This window comes from Trachurus japonicus, chromosome 8 (genome assembly GCF_045865225.1).
Source record: "Trachurus japonicus isolate A0001 chromosome 8, Traja_1.0".
NCBI classification, from domain to species: Eukaryota; Metazoa; Chordata; class Actinopteri; order Carangiformes; family Carangidae; genus Trachurus; species Trachurus japonicus.
This window is the reverse complement of record NC_140914.1, coordinates 17,342,213-17,356,505: the sequence shown is the minus strand read 5'-3', so window position 1 is coordinate 17,356,505 and position 14,293 is coordinate 17,342,213. Positions and strand designations below refer to the sequence as shown.

The 14,293-nt window shown below is 43.0% G+C and overlaps 1 protein-coding gene across 11 annotated transcripts in view; it reads right to left on the bottom strand.

Moving 5' to 3' along the window:
* LOC146982990 (testis-expressed protein 2-like) overlaps positions 1 to 1,299 on the bottom strand; it is a 35,442-nt gene extending 34,143 nt beyond the window's left edge. For 6 of the 11 annotated variants that reach the window (XR_015036296.1, XR_015036298.1, XR_015036299.1 and 3 more), the window contains exon 1: positions 475 to 987. The gene's annotated coding sequence lies outside the window, so the exon portion shown is untranslated. Of the gene's footprint in view, positions 1 to 462 lie in introns of all 11 variants that reach the window. The other 5 variants (XR_015036297.1, XM_085784304.1, XM_085784306.1 and 2 more) reach the window with 5 other exon arrangements.
* Positions 1,300 to 14,293: the final 12,994 nt, after the last annotated feature.

Genomic DNA, 14,293 nt, shown 5'->3' with positions numbered 1-14,293 from the left:
AATGAGCCACTGTTGCTCCACAGATGCATCAGCCACCCACCTAGACCGTGCCACTTCCTAGAATAAACCCCCATATCACATACAGTATAGCAGCTGTGAATTACCTATAACACCAAGCCACTCAAATGTAAGAGACACTGTGTGTGAGGCTTGTTATTAATCTAACCACAGAGCAACAGAGATGTGCTGGAAAGGGGAAGTACCTGCATCCTGACAGCTTCATCTCATGAAAGGAGCTGTGATGGGCATTGTCAGGCTACTGTTTGTTCACCTATACTGTCCAAAAATATTTAAAGCTGCTCTTATAGCCTACATCCACGCCTTTGTCCTCCGTAGATCTGGGCTTTAACACTGCACCCGGTTCATGTCTGAGTGAATCGGTCTCTATCTAATACACCTAAACAGCTGATCCTACTGAGAGAGAGCAAACCCAACAGGATAGAAAAAAACAAAAAAACGCACCTTTAATCTTACCGTAGTTATCGCATCTTCATCTGCAGGCCACTGGCTCGCTCTACATCCAGCCTTTCAATCTGCGTAATGCGATGAGGATCCCTGCGTGGAGCGCTTTTTTTATTATCTGCAGCCCTGGAGCCTGCGGAGGGACGGAGAGGAGCGGAGCGGAGCGGAGCGGCGGGGCAGCCGATGGAGGAGCTGGATGGCTGGATGGATGGATGGCTGCTGGCCTGTGTAACCCCCTCCCCTCTTAGCTCAGAGAGTCCGAGCAGCTCGATCAAAGCTGAACCCCCCCACCCCCACCCCCCAAGACTTCACGCCACAAATACACGAGATCTGGGCGTGTATTGTTTTGGTGAATGGGAGATGGTTAGCGCCACACCCCCTTCCTTCCTCCTCACCGTTTAATAAAGGGCATTTTGCAGATAAAGACGCATCCCATCGTCGGCAATCTGGCGATTCATATTTTATTGTGTTGCAGCAGGAAGAGTGTGAAATGCGTCATGGCGTTGCAGTACGCCTGTAAGACGCGGGTCCCCCTCCACAAACAGCATTAACGAGCCTGTCTCCCTCTAAACAGCAGAACAGCTCCACAGACCATCAGTGGGTGGAAACGGCAAAACACTGCATTTATGTTCAGCCTTGTATGGATGACGCTTTTGTTTCTGATACAATTATAAACTGCAGGTTCAACCTACCTACCCCCCTTGGATCACATCCACCAGGTGCTCAGTGTTTTCCAATAGCCACATTTGAACTCGTTTAATCAGATTATATTTGCTTGGGTAGGCTGCCACCTACCGGGCTGGGACCATTACGTCAGAGGAAAGTGTCCATGTGAGTCTCCACAGAGAGTTCAGAGGTCCTCGATTTTTTTATATATATATCATTATCATACTTTTTTTTTTTTTGACAAAATGACAACTTTATTGACAACAAAAGTATACACAGGACTGAATACAGTTAGATGAAATAAGTGTATACAACATTAATACACAACCAAACAATCATAAATATGCCAGGGGATGACAGCAAGACAGAAAAAACATAAAAACTTAAATAAATATTTTGTAAAGCTTACAAAGATCATACATTTTAACAGCTTTTTTATTCTCACAATCACAGAGGGAGGAGATATATTGACCAACATATGCAGACAGTTCCAAGAAGTTTGGCTTCTTACCAGAAAATTTAGACTCATGTATATAAAATTTGGATAAAATAATTAACAAATTAATCATATAAAACTGAGAATTTAGTTTTTTATCATATTCAGTGTAGCCAAACAAAACATTTTTCCAGCATAAATTAAACTGGGGATAAATATGATCAGTGATAAAGCATGCCAATCTGCTCCAAAGTTGTCTGGTGTGTGGGCAAGACCAAAATAAATGAACCAAGGTTTCATTGACAGAGACACAGTGGGTACAGTTCACATCAATGTCCTTCTTAAGCCTTTTGATTAGTTGGATAAAATCTATGAAGCATTTTAAAGTTCAGAGGTCTTCGACTCGACCGCTTCCTCCTCCATCTGACGTCACCAGTAATATTAAAGTCACCGATCAGTTGCTTTGATCGAGATTCACAGCTGTAATGTGGGAGCAGAGTTCCCATCTGAAGGGTGCAGGGATCCATCAGGTGACTTCAGCCAATTATAAGGCTTAAATGTTGACTGACATTTAAAACAGGACCTTACTAGTTCTTTATAATATTTATATACTATAAATCACTTTCACCAAAATGTGAAAAAATCAATTCCTTCATCACTCTGAGATACAGATCATATGGATGGTGAACTAATATGCTCTCACTAATCAGGAGGTTAATGCATGTGATGGTTTGTGCTCACAGACATTTACATCCATGTCCTATAGTCTACACCTATAAATACAGCAATGGAAAGTGACATACATTTTATTTAACAGATCAATATTTGCATCAAACATCAGCTCAGAACATACAACAATGTGGGTAAGAACAGATACAACAGTAGAAATTCAGCTTCTATATGCATCTAATGAAAACTGGCCATTTTGGGGAGGACCTGCTAACTTGTGCATGGATTAGCAGCACCACCTTCAGGCCACGACAAGCACATACTTAGATTTACACTTGGGACCAGCTGTTTGTGTTATAAATGTTACTTCAGAAATCAGGGATAGATTAGTTAGTTAGTTTCAGTTTATTTCGGACATGTAAAAAGAAATGACAAATAATACAGTAATGGACAGACATAACAAAACAAATTCTTTACAAAGACGATACATGATAAATGAAAATAACTGAAAATAGAAATAATTGGATTTTTCATATCCGAAAAGGAGTGGGAAGAAGCTAAACTTATTTACTCCCACCCCCTATTCATAAATTAACTGTCAAGCTTCCTTGTCATTATACTAAATGTATAAGTTATTTTAGCTGGATTTATTCTAATATAGTATTATCAGATAATGACAGAGGTCATCATGACAGAGTCTTACTCGGATTTCACCGATGCATCAAAACGAATCCTTGAATCTCATGAGGAAAGAGTTTTCACAATCTGTGGTCTGTATCTGACCGTGTCATGATCACCCACTGATGCATCAGGGTGTGAGCAGGATGCTTTCCACCATCAACACAGACATCATACCCACTCCTCACAGATATTCACCTAATGAAAAAGCCACGATCCTATCAAAGTTTGACAGACCATGCATCCATGTCTCCTTTAGTGCACACCAGGGCCGGTTCTAGGCAGCATATATGAGGGGGCAGTCAGAAATGTGAAGGGGGCATCATGTGAACACATCATGCTCCAGCACTTTTTTTTCTCTGTTCTTACAGTAACTTCACTGAATTTTTGTTTGTGGCCCTGCACTCAAGTGCAAACACCAAATCACTGTTAAAACTGAATACAGACCTGTTTATGCCCTAAACACAGAGGTCTTAGAGCCCAAATTTGTTACTGTCGTAATGCAACATATTTTCTTAAATTGATCTTTTTAAGATACTTGCAGATGTAACAATACTCAAGTGTTTTATGTCTAAATATTAGAACCTCCGCTGTAAGCACACTGAGGCCAATTTGTCCTAGAACACCGTATAAAGAAATAATTTAGGCCAAATGCTGGAAATTTGAGGTCTGCTTTTTGAAATATTTCAAATCCCTTGTGAAAACACTCCTTCAGTCATGAGAATGAACTGTTTTGGTGCTTAAAATAGGATATGAATACAGTAATAGATAACAAGTCTAACAGAACATTTTAGAAAGATTGTCCTTTTGAGCACAGATGCAGATAATTTTGCCGTTGTATTATCACACATTTTTTGAGTATATTAAAAAGCTGAATATTGACTCACATTCTAAAATTTGGATTTGAGGGGGCAAGACATTTATTTGAGGGGGCGCTGCCCCCTCTTGCCCCTGCGTAGAGCCGGCCCTGGTGCACACCAATGAAGAAGAACTTGGTGACAACATTTAGAGGAGCTATGGTTCATATGCATGCTAACCTGGTCTCCTTTGAGACAACAGGAAACCAAGAGACCAGTTGAGTTTTTTTTCCCAGTTCGATAAGTACCAGGCCAAACCCTGTCATATGATAAGTAACACATGGAGAGCTACTAAATGGACATTGTGTTGTTGCTTTTACTTTTTCCAACAGCTTTTAGGTCCCTGAAGTGCTCACAAACAAAACAATAATCAAAATTTAAACATTTATAATTGAAGACACACGTACAAATACCATCTGTTGATGAAGCCTGTGTACTAGTACGATCAAACAGTCCAAAACAGCTAAATAGATGTGTTGACAGTCTTTTTCTGCTGTCATATTATATGTGCTTTCTGGGAGAAAATGAGAGTGATGTTTTGATTATGTTTTTATTAGCCTAATATTGACAAAAGAGAGGCCAGCTGCTCTACCACATGATGAAAGCAGCCCGTCTCTCATTGTCTGTGATGTGAGTGCAGTTCCACAGTGAACCTGATGATGGATAATGTGTACATCTTTGTTCATCACTGCCGTCTGTGTTGCTGCTGCTGACATGTAACTGAAGGTGTAAAAAAAAAGAAGACAAGAATCGAGGGAAAAAGGGAAAAGTAAAAAAAAAAAAAAAGTTCAGTCAAGACTTACATAACAGGGGCTCTTACCTCTTACCTTTGTAAGGTTTCAGTAGTAGCTCCTTCTAGCTGTCACGGCTCTCAGACAAAGCACCCAGGAGGCAGATGTACATGTACAAAGTCTTTATTTAGGAAAAAAAAAAGAAAAGAAACAAGGACACAAGGAAACAAAGTACAAAGGTTTGGACTGAGGTAACCCCCCCCCCTCTCCTAAAAAAAAAAAAATAGAGGCAAGGTCACCAACAAAATCAGACAGGCAAAGAACAGAGCACTGGACAGCTAAGGCACATGGCACAAAGACAACCTGGCAGAGAGGAAGTATGGAGACCGGCTGGTTTCCATACTAGAGAGCTAATGAGGGAACGTGGGTGGGGGGCAGGTGAGCAGGTGAACAGGTGAGTGTGGAGGAGGAGGAGCAGGTCAGGGAACGGCAGGTGGGTGTGGCGGGGTCTGAAACGACAGCAGATATCGCAGCATATGCGCAAACAACTGGGCCGAAGAAACAAAGGGATGAACGTGCAGAGAGAAAAAACTCAAAGCCGTGACACTGCCTCTCAGAAGTTATTTAACAGTGTGATTCACATCAAAGCGCCCAGGACTCCTGCTGCTAAACTCCAAGGCCAGACAGCCCATCTCCACTCTGACGCACTAATAACCATCCCTTTATGAAGTTCATAAAACCCACTCCTCACTACATCACTGCAGATGGTGGGTGAGGCTAATAGCTGGAAAAGTAGCACAGACCGCCACCTCACTTGGACTCCTTTGAACTGAACCGTATGCAGATTGAACAGGGGGGGCAACCATATGCATGTTTCTGTGTGTATTTGAAAGGAGGAAGGCTCGATCTCTCAGTGTGTGTGTGTGTGTGTGTGAGTGTGAGAGTGTGTGTGCGTGCGTGCGCGTGTCCTCGTCCTTATCCTGTCACAGCAGGGGAGAGACATGAAAGACTTTCTACAGTGTGTTTGGTGACTGCAAAGTCCTCCGTTCTGCCTAAACAGCATAAGAGACGACAACCTCATCAGGACACGGTCGGAAATCCAGACATCATCTCTTTTCTGTGCATCCACACACACAAACACACAAACACAAACACAGAAACAGATGTGCACACACCTTTGGGGCAGCTGACCAATCAATAGTCTTGACTGTGTAAAAGTACACAGAAGTGTGTGTATGGCGCTTTCTCTTTTCCACACAGGCCTTTCTTTGTTGTGTGTAACCTTTTGATCTAAATGAAAAAAAAAAAAAAAAAATCAGGGCTTAGGTAGGCCAATGTGTTTGAGAGGGGAGGTTATGCTAAAAAGGGTAGAAGGGGGTGGGGGGGTTGAGTTGCCACCTTTTCATGTTACCTCTCCTCTGCTCAGCTTTATAACGAATGTCAACGCTGATAACAAAGCCTCATTTGCATATCATAATCCCCATCTCTCGACCTTCTGATCAGGTGTACTTGGAAGCACGGCTGTGTTCTTTCAAAAAAGAGAAAGAGACATAGAGCAAGAGAGGAAAAACTCTGTTCACTTTGAAAGCTGTTTGAAGTTCTCTGCCAGAGTTCAAATAACACTAAAACATGTGCATGGCATTGAGTGGCTGATTTGTGTTAAAAAGAAGAAAGGCGGAGGGATGGAGGGATGAAAGGAGGTCATGGAGGGAGACTGAGGGAACTTTCTGGAGCTAGTAAGGCTAAAATCCTTTGGATCTCATGTCTCCTCACATACAGAGAAGCAGGCCCTTTTGTATTTGATCTCTGAACTTAGACGTGATGTGTTAGGTACTCAGACCTCCCCCGCAGAAAAATCATGTTCCCAAAATTAGATTTTCTTCTCATTTTGATTTGTTTCGAGGAGTGATGTCTTTATGATCTGGCATTTGGTAAATTTCTTCCTAATGTTTCTCAGATTTTCATCATGAAAAGAAAAAACAAAACAAAATTCCACTTTTTCCCTCTCTCGCCCCATTGATGCTTCACACTAAAAGACAGCTGAGCAAAACTGCTCTGCCAAGCTTCAAAGGAGCTGCTGCTGGGTGATGGCAAAATGAGCGAAAGAGGCGTGGAATCATGGCAGTGCTTTCTGCAGAGGTCAAGGTGTGTGTCCGCATGTGTGAGAGAGTGTTATTAGCAGCTCTGCGTGTCATAGCAACAGATCCAAAGGTCACGGACCACCCCAACTGTGTGTTCACACACTTCATCATCAACCACCATACTGATCAACAGTGGCCGGACTGTTCATACAGGGCAGAAGCTTTGAATGAAGACCAATACACTATGTTTCTGCCCTCTCTCTGTCAGATACTCCCTCTTGGCCTGGACACACTGTTCTCAGCAGCCTATGGTTTCTGAGTCCCAGTTGTGAAGACCAGACGTCCTTTCCCATGTGTGAAGAGGGCCTCCAGCAGAGTTGCTTCGGCTCCTCCACAGTCTCATAGTCCTCCGTTTGGCCAGAGTTGTAAAGCTGGGCCCTGGGAGTCGCCCGCCTCCACTCTGATCCACTCAGCCCAGCTCTGCAGCAGAGGCTGCCCTGCCAGCTCCTTTATCCCAGCTACCGCACACCCAGGGCGGGCAAAGCCAGACTGACAGTCCCCCGCTGCCTCCAGAGCCTCCGTCTCATTTCCCCATGTTGCCGCCCACCACCCCTCTCGGCTTTTCAATCTTCGAAGCAATTAGAAGGAGATCCCTTTCTTTTGTCGTCTTTCCGCGGAAAGAAAAAAAGCGAGAGAATGAGAAAAAAAGAAGAAGGAGGGCCAAGTTGTTGGTGCTGGTGGAGCTCAGGCCTAGCCAGGAGCCACTTGTGAAGCCTTGGGTATTAGGACTCACATGGTTTGTTTGGAAAGGCTTCTCCAGGGGCCAAAGTGGGATTACGTTGCAGATTGCAAGTTCCCATGGAAGGGACCTATACCAGCGAGGGCTTTGGTGGGTGGGTTTCAGGTTGGGGGCCATAGAAGAGGTCTTTATGAGTTTGGGGTCTGTCTGAATGGAAAGGGCCAACTCCCAGCATGCTAGCCCTCCATATTAGATGGACACAGAGAGGCTATTGAAGTTACCCAGACATCCCTCCTTTATTTCTTCCCTTTTCTCTCCCTCCCTCCTTCTCTCTCTCTCTCTCTCTCCTCTTGAAGGCTTAGCTGTTTGCTGGACAAGAAAAGAGTAAAAAACTGTTCTGGGAGCTGAAATGATTCTTGTGTTCATTTTTATGATGATCTGCGCTTTTGAACAGACATAATATGATATGACTGTCAGAAACTTCAATAAGGTTTTAATCAGCGTGTGAATTAAAGCAGTGGCTCTGAGAACACAAAGATGCTGTTTTTGTTGGGTTTTATTGTTTAATATCATCTCGAGATAAAAACTGAACAAACGCTTTATAGTGTGATACTAAAATGAAGAAACAGGGGTCTTGAAAGGAATATTTAATCCAAAACTATTGATACATCGTGGAAAAATATTAGTGACTGAATGGCAGCTTCAAACATTAACAAAGGTTTATAGAAGATAGCATTGTAATATATAATCCTACCTCCATGAATGTTATTGAGTGGGAGGCATATACGTCTGAAAATGCATATAGGTCTCAAATGTTTGGTGCATTCTTTTGAACTTGTTTAATCTAAGGTAAGGGATTATATGAGAAGAAAGAGAAACAGCTTCACCATTCCTCTGAAGCAGCTGTCTGCACTGTCCTGCTTCTGACCTGTGGAAATAAAGAAAACAAACACAACTGCAGACAAACAGTAGACTAACAGCAGCCAGAATCGTGTGAAAGAACAGAAAAAGGAAAGAAAACCAGAGCAACAGAAGAGAGAAAGATGATGAGAAGGACCCGAGGGACGTGAAGCAGTATCGGAATTTCTTTTCTTTTCTTTCTTTCTTTTTTAATGTGTGATCAGATGCTGGAGTGCATCATTTAAAATTGTCAAGGATATAGCAGAACCCCCACAGAGAGCCTTAATATGATGAAAACGAATGAAAAAAGCATTTCTCCAACATGAGCGGAAAAGCTCGGTGTTTAAAAATAAGACAGTGGATTACAGATAGAGTGGTGTGTAAGGCTTGCACTTCTGGAACAACATCTGGTAGATGAGGTCTGAAATCCTGTTAAAGGACACACCCAGCTTAAAATGCCCCAGCATGTCTTTGCCCATTTTTGATTTGGTGGTTTGCATTTGTTGATATTTCAAGATATAACAAAGTGAAAGTCAAAACAGCCATGTCACCACCAGCATAAGCCTTTCATTAGCCAATGTGAAGTAATACGCAATGCAGTCTGAGGCGTGATGTGTTTTGAGTCAGTGTGGCAACTCTTCACTAACTGCTCAGACATCTCTATGAAGATGATGGAAAATCAACATACTGTATAGAAACACTGAAAATGGACTCGCGCCTCATATGTTCTTCAAACCAAAGAATCATCTGTAATGTAGGACCTTGCCACTGACAGTCACTCAATAAAACTTTATTTGTATAAGAGCTTACATGAAGATTAGTATAATACTAATCTCTGAAGATTAGTATAGTATAATCTTCATGTGGGTATAATTCAATGTACTTTACAGGTGATAAGCCCGATCTAACAATAAAGCAGTATAAAGACTCTTAGTAACAGGCTGCACATTATTATTAAAAAGCCATTGCCTTATGTGGCGGCACATTTCTCTGCCCTCTAGTGTTGGGAGTTTGCTACTGCAGGATGTTGCTTCAACAGGACAACAGCTTTTTAAAACCATCGGGGTTCAGTTAGTATTTAAAACATTTTTTAAGATGTGACGTGCAATTGAAAGTAGAGAAATTGATTAATTAATGAGTAATATCTGAGGTTAATATCTGAGGTTACTGGCTACAGTTTGCTAATAAAATAGTTTAAAGATGAAAACATGATGATATGATCTCACACACTGAAACGCACAAACAGCTTCAGTGGGAAATGAAACTGTCACGAAATTAAGATGACGACTCGAAACCTGACTTAATGCGATTAGTTTCTGTAAAAAAAAAAACACTCTGGTTCAGGCTGCACACACACACACACACACATGCATGCGCGCACACACACACACACACACACACACACACACACACACACACACACACACACACACACAAATACACACACAACTCATTAAGGAGCCCTTCACAACTAGAACTTCTCCTCCAGATTAAAGCAGTAAGTTAGTTCTGAATCAGCACCATCGCTCTCCAGATGTCTCCCACCCCACACACTCCTCTCCCTCCTGGCCCTCAATCTCCCCCCTGTCACCTATAGGCCACCACCCACCCCCCCCACCCCCCAGCACCCCATCAGTCTCTGTCTGCAGACCAAACAGCCTTGCTCCCCTTCTACTCTTCCCCAACCCCCCTCCAGCCATAGCCCTTTGAGCTGTGCCGTCGCAATGCATAAATACATAAATCTGGTGTCAGCATATGCATGTGTGTGTGTGTGTGTGTGTGTGTGTTGTGCACGTGTGTGTGGGTGGGGGATGTCGACATATAGACGATGGCCCGGCAACCCCACAGGCGGACGCCCTTTCATGTGTCACCAGATCACAGACGCTCAGTGTTTACACACCAGACCCATCCAGACACACAACCAGCGCCCGCCCCCCCCCCCCCCCACCCTCTTCCAGGACCTGTCACCCTGGCAAGGGAAGCTCAGGGACAAAGGCTGGGAGTGGACCTGGAGGTGGTGGTGCCAGACTGGCTCTCTGATCTGACCGCCTGCCGCAGACCTGATGGGAGATACGGCCAGAGGTCAGAGGTCAAACAGGACATTTAAAAAAAAAAAAAAAAGACAGCTGACCTCTACTTTGGCTCCATCTTAGCCGCCCTCCTCCTACACACACTTGATTTAATGTCATGTGATTACAGCATTTTGGATGTCAAGTCACTGAGCTCATCTTCACATGGAGTCACCCCAGTGAAAAGCTGTTATTCCTGAGCCAGTGTGTGATTTCATGGGTGAGGGAGTCGCAAATGTACAAACTTCTCAGGGCGTCACATAAGAAACTTTTTGGTGACGGTTGGTTAACGGAGGAATGCGAGCAGCACAAAGACGATTGTGTGCAATGAGTTTGAGTTTCAAAACGCAGTCAACTTTGCCTTTTAATCTTTCCATCAGCGCATTCAAAAAGTGATGACCGAGGAGAAAAAACGAGGTGAAGATCAAAGAAATTTCAAACCATCAGCATCGTGTGAAGATAAGATCTCCACTGATTCACTTTTTGCTTTCAATAGCACAATTGAATTCAACTTATAAAGTTCTACAGTAACAACCATGAATCCTTTTCTTCCTTCCTGAAAAAAAAACAGGTAAGAGAAAATGAGACTAAAGGAAAAGAGGAGAAAACAACAAAGCTAAAGGAAGCATTTTATCCTGCTGTGTTAAATTGGGTGTGACTATGAACGATTCTGAGGCCCCTGAAAAGGATGAGAAAATACACCCACGTGCGTGCACACACATGCGCCCACACGCACACACACACACACACACATCGCACACAACAAAAACAAATTAACATCTAAAATGCTCCGGCTTGTTTCAACCGTTCACTTCAAACCATCATCAGGCCTCTAATGGGGGCCAAGTTCAAAGCTCCACTAGACTCCCGCTGCTTTGCTGACATGGAGGAACAACACTTTTGTCTCCCTCTCCCTCCCTGTGTTTGTTTATCCTCTGCTTTGCTCTCTTTCAACTCTCTTGCTTCTTCGATCTCTCTTTCACTGCCTCCCTCTTTTATTTTTCATCCACCCTTTTTTCTGAGAAGACCCCTGACTTTATATAGCGTCTGCCCTTTCTCCTCAGCTTCTTTTTCCTTGGCTTTTTTTTTTTCGCAGACTCTTGCCCTGTGTCTCCTTCTCTTATTCCTTTTTCAATATTTGATTCCACGGTACATTTGCTTCTCTGCGGCCCTCTTGTTCTGGCGTTCTCCCTTTTTGTATCTCAATCCAGCTTTCATCACATATGCCAGTCTTTCAAATCTGACAGACATTGATCAGTCCTCTGCAGCGGGGATGCTGTCCTGGTGCAAGTTTGTTCAGAGAGCTTCCATCTAACCCTGGATCCAAACAGAGCCTTGAACAGCGAGCTCTCAAAAGACAACCGCTGGTCCAAGATAGACAGTTGCTCGGCGCTGCCCTGCAGATATCTGCCAGGATCAAAAACCCTTCCCGTCTCCCCCTCTTTCTCTCCTCTTGCCTCTTCTCCTCGCTCTCCCTCTCCCTCTCCCTCACCACCCTTTACTCTTTCGAAGATGGCACTTCCACAAATGTTTAACTCCAGCTATCTGCTCATTAAGAGGTCTTCAAAGCCTTCCATTGATGTAAAAGCATCCATTTGAATTTGTAATCACCCTTTGCTGTACGGCTGCTTCGCTCAGCGTAATTTCCCCCGGATTTTCTGATAGCCGGCTCAAAGAGCTAACAGCCCTTTTTCTACTCTCCGAGCAGTGGGAGAAAGAAAGAAAAGGACTTTATCGAACTTTCGGAGGCAGGGAGGTGCGTATTTGTGAAGGCCTCGGGTTTGTTTATATATGCTGACAAAGAAAGTAAGAATATATAGAAATTCACTCTGCCGACAACTCTCATAAGAAGATAAGAGTGTTGAGAAAAACCCTCTAGAGCTGGATAAGGTTTGTTTGAAGATAAAAGTTCTGTCGTCATCATAGGACATGCTATTTTCTTGAAAGGCACTTAAATAGCCCAGAAATTGGTTTGTCTATAGGGAGTGCCTTTAACTGATATAGCCTTAATGGTAGGTATTTTATAATATTCCACCACACAAACTTAAAGGTGTGTGAGGCTGTTAGAAAACACACTTTGCCCATATGATAGATTTTAAAAGAAGTCCAAGAAACATATTTGGAAGCAACCTGTACGCATATTTAGCTCAAACATCCTCTGTCGCTCCATCATGGCACCAAGAAGAAGACGATGCTGAAAAAAAAAGGCAGGAAAAAGAAGAAGAAACCTGTCAGATCCTGGAGGCAGGAGAACATACCTTTACATCTGGATTTCCTCACAGGACAGAAGTGTTTGAAATCTAATACATAAACATTATTCCCCCGGCTCGCCAGTTTTCCCATCACCTGTGCAAAAGCAGGCTCTTCTTCTGAGCCACTTTGGGGAACTTCTCACAACATAGTCCTCCTTCAGTAAGTTCAATAAAAGGGCTGACTGGGATTTGGCTCCTGCCATGTTTCATCAAACACGCTTGTCTTCAGCCATCGCAGGCCTGTCTGTCTAACTGCTCCTCATAAATAGCTATTTCCTCAGGTTTCCACTGATGTCGACTGAAATGTTGATGTTAAATGAGCTCTGTACAAGTTAAATATTTTTGTTTTGAATTGTCACAACTCAGGGAAATGAGCGTTACAGCCTGCTAATGCTAATCAGAACTTGATCAACATCACCACAGGGAAATTACTTTGTTAGGATTGCTCAACACGCAGTGAGGAAAGCATGAAAAAGTCGGTAATAATGCTAAATACAATATAATACAATGAAATGTGTGCAAAAAGGTAAAATGCTGTGCAAGAACCACAATGGTTAAGGTAGCCTATGTTGCATGGTATGGTAAGATTATAATAGGGTTAAGTAACAGAGCAAAGTAAACAGAGTGCAAACTGTAAAGTAGGTCATCAGTAAATTAGTCCAAAAGGAGATTACTGGTGGAGATGAGCACAAGATCTACAGTCATTTAAACTGTATCTATCTGTCTATCTATCTAGACCCTAACCCTTTCAGAAGAGCATGTGAAGTATTCGGCTGAACATGTTCTTCTGGCTTATACCAGAACACCGTAGAGGGTGGTAGATATTGTACCCGTTGGACAGCCTTGACATATTGTCCTCTCTTCCATGACTACATGCAGAAAGTCCAACTTACCATGGTGCCACAGATGCTGAGGGATCAGACCCTCCAGAGGAAAATGAGTTACTCTTGTGGCTTGATTTTGTCCTGACCTTGAGTTTCTGGTCTGGTCCAGTCCAGTTGAATTTCCAAGTGGACAGCCAAGTATTTTTATTCCTGCACCATCTCCACTATCTCTCGCTTAACTGAAAGAGGGGAAGCAGGCATGTTGGATCTACCGAAGTCAGTCGGTTTGATGTTTAGCTGGAGTACAGAAGTCTTCATTACCCTCTGGTACTCTGACACATCCTCTCCCTTGATGCATCCAACAACTGTGGAAATCATCTCCAGACCAGGTCCCACCGATGAGCTCCACTCTGCTGCCACTTCCTGAGAGAGGAGGAGTCGAACGTGAGTCATCTTCCCTGCAGGGCAGGCTGAATAAAGGTAAAAGTGCTGGAGAAATTAAAGAACTATGGTTGGTAGCAGTGGACGTGGTCCATTAAAAACTTGACCAGTATTGAATTCAGGACTAGTGTCTCAAAAAGCCCTCATGATGTGTAAGGTCATAGTTCTACCTGACTGTAGCAGGAGGCTCTAAATACTCTAAATAGCTCTAGTCCGCAACACCAGGTGAGAGTCAAGTGATAGGGGAAGTGAGCCGAGCGAGCATTATCGCTATCCAGCTAATTTGCTAGCATGAGAAATGACCACCCTGACTGAGTTTTGCATTATATTAGAATTATAGGTTGATGATTTTACAGTAATTTTGTTTCCATACGGCCTATTGGGAGTTTATAGCTCTAAGACAAATTTATTAATATGCTAATACACAGATACACATTAATGGGAGTCAGGTAATTAGGATTTATGGCTCAATGTGAATTTTGATACAA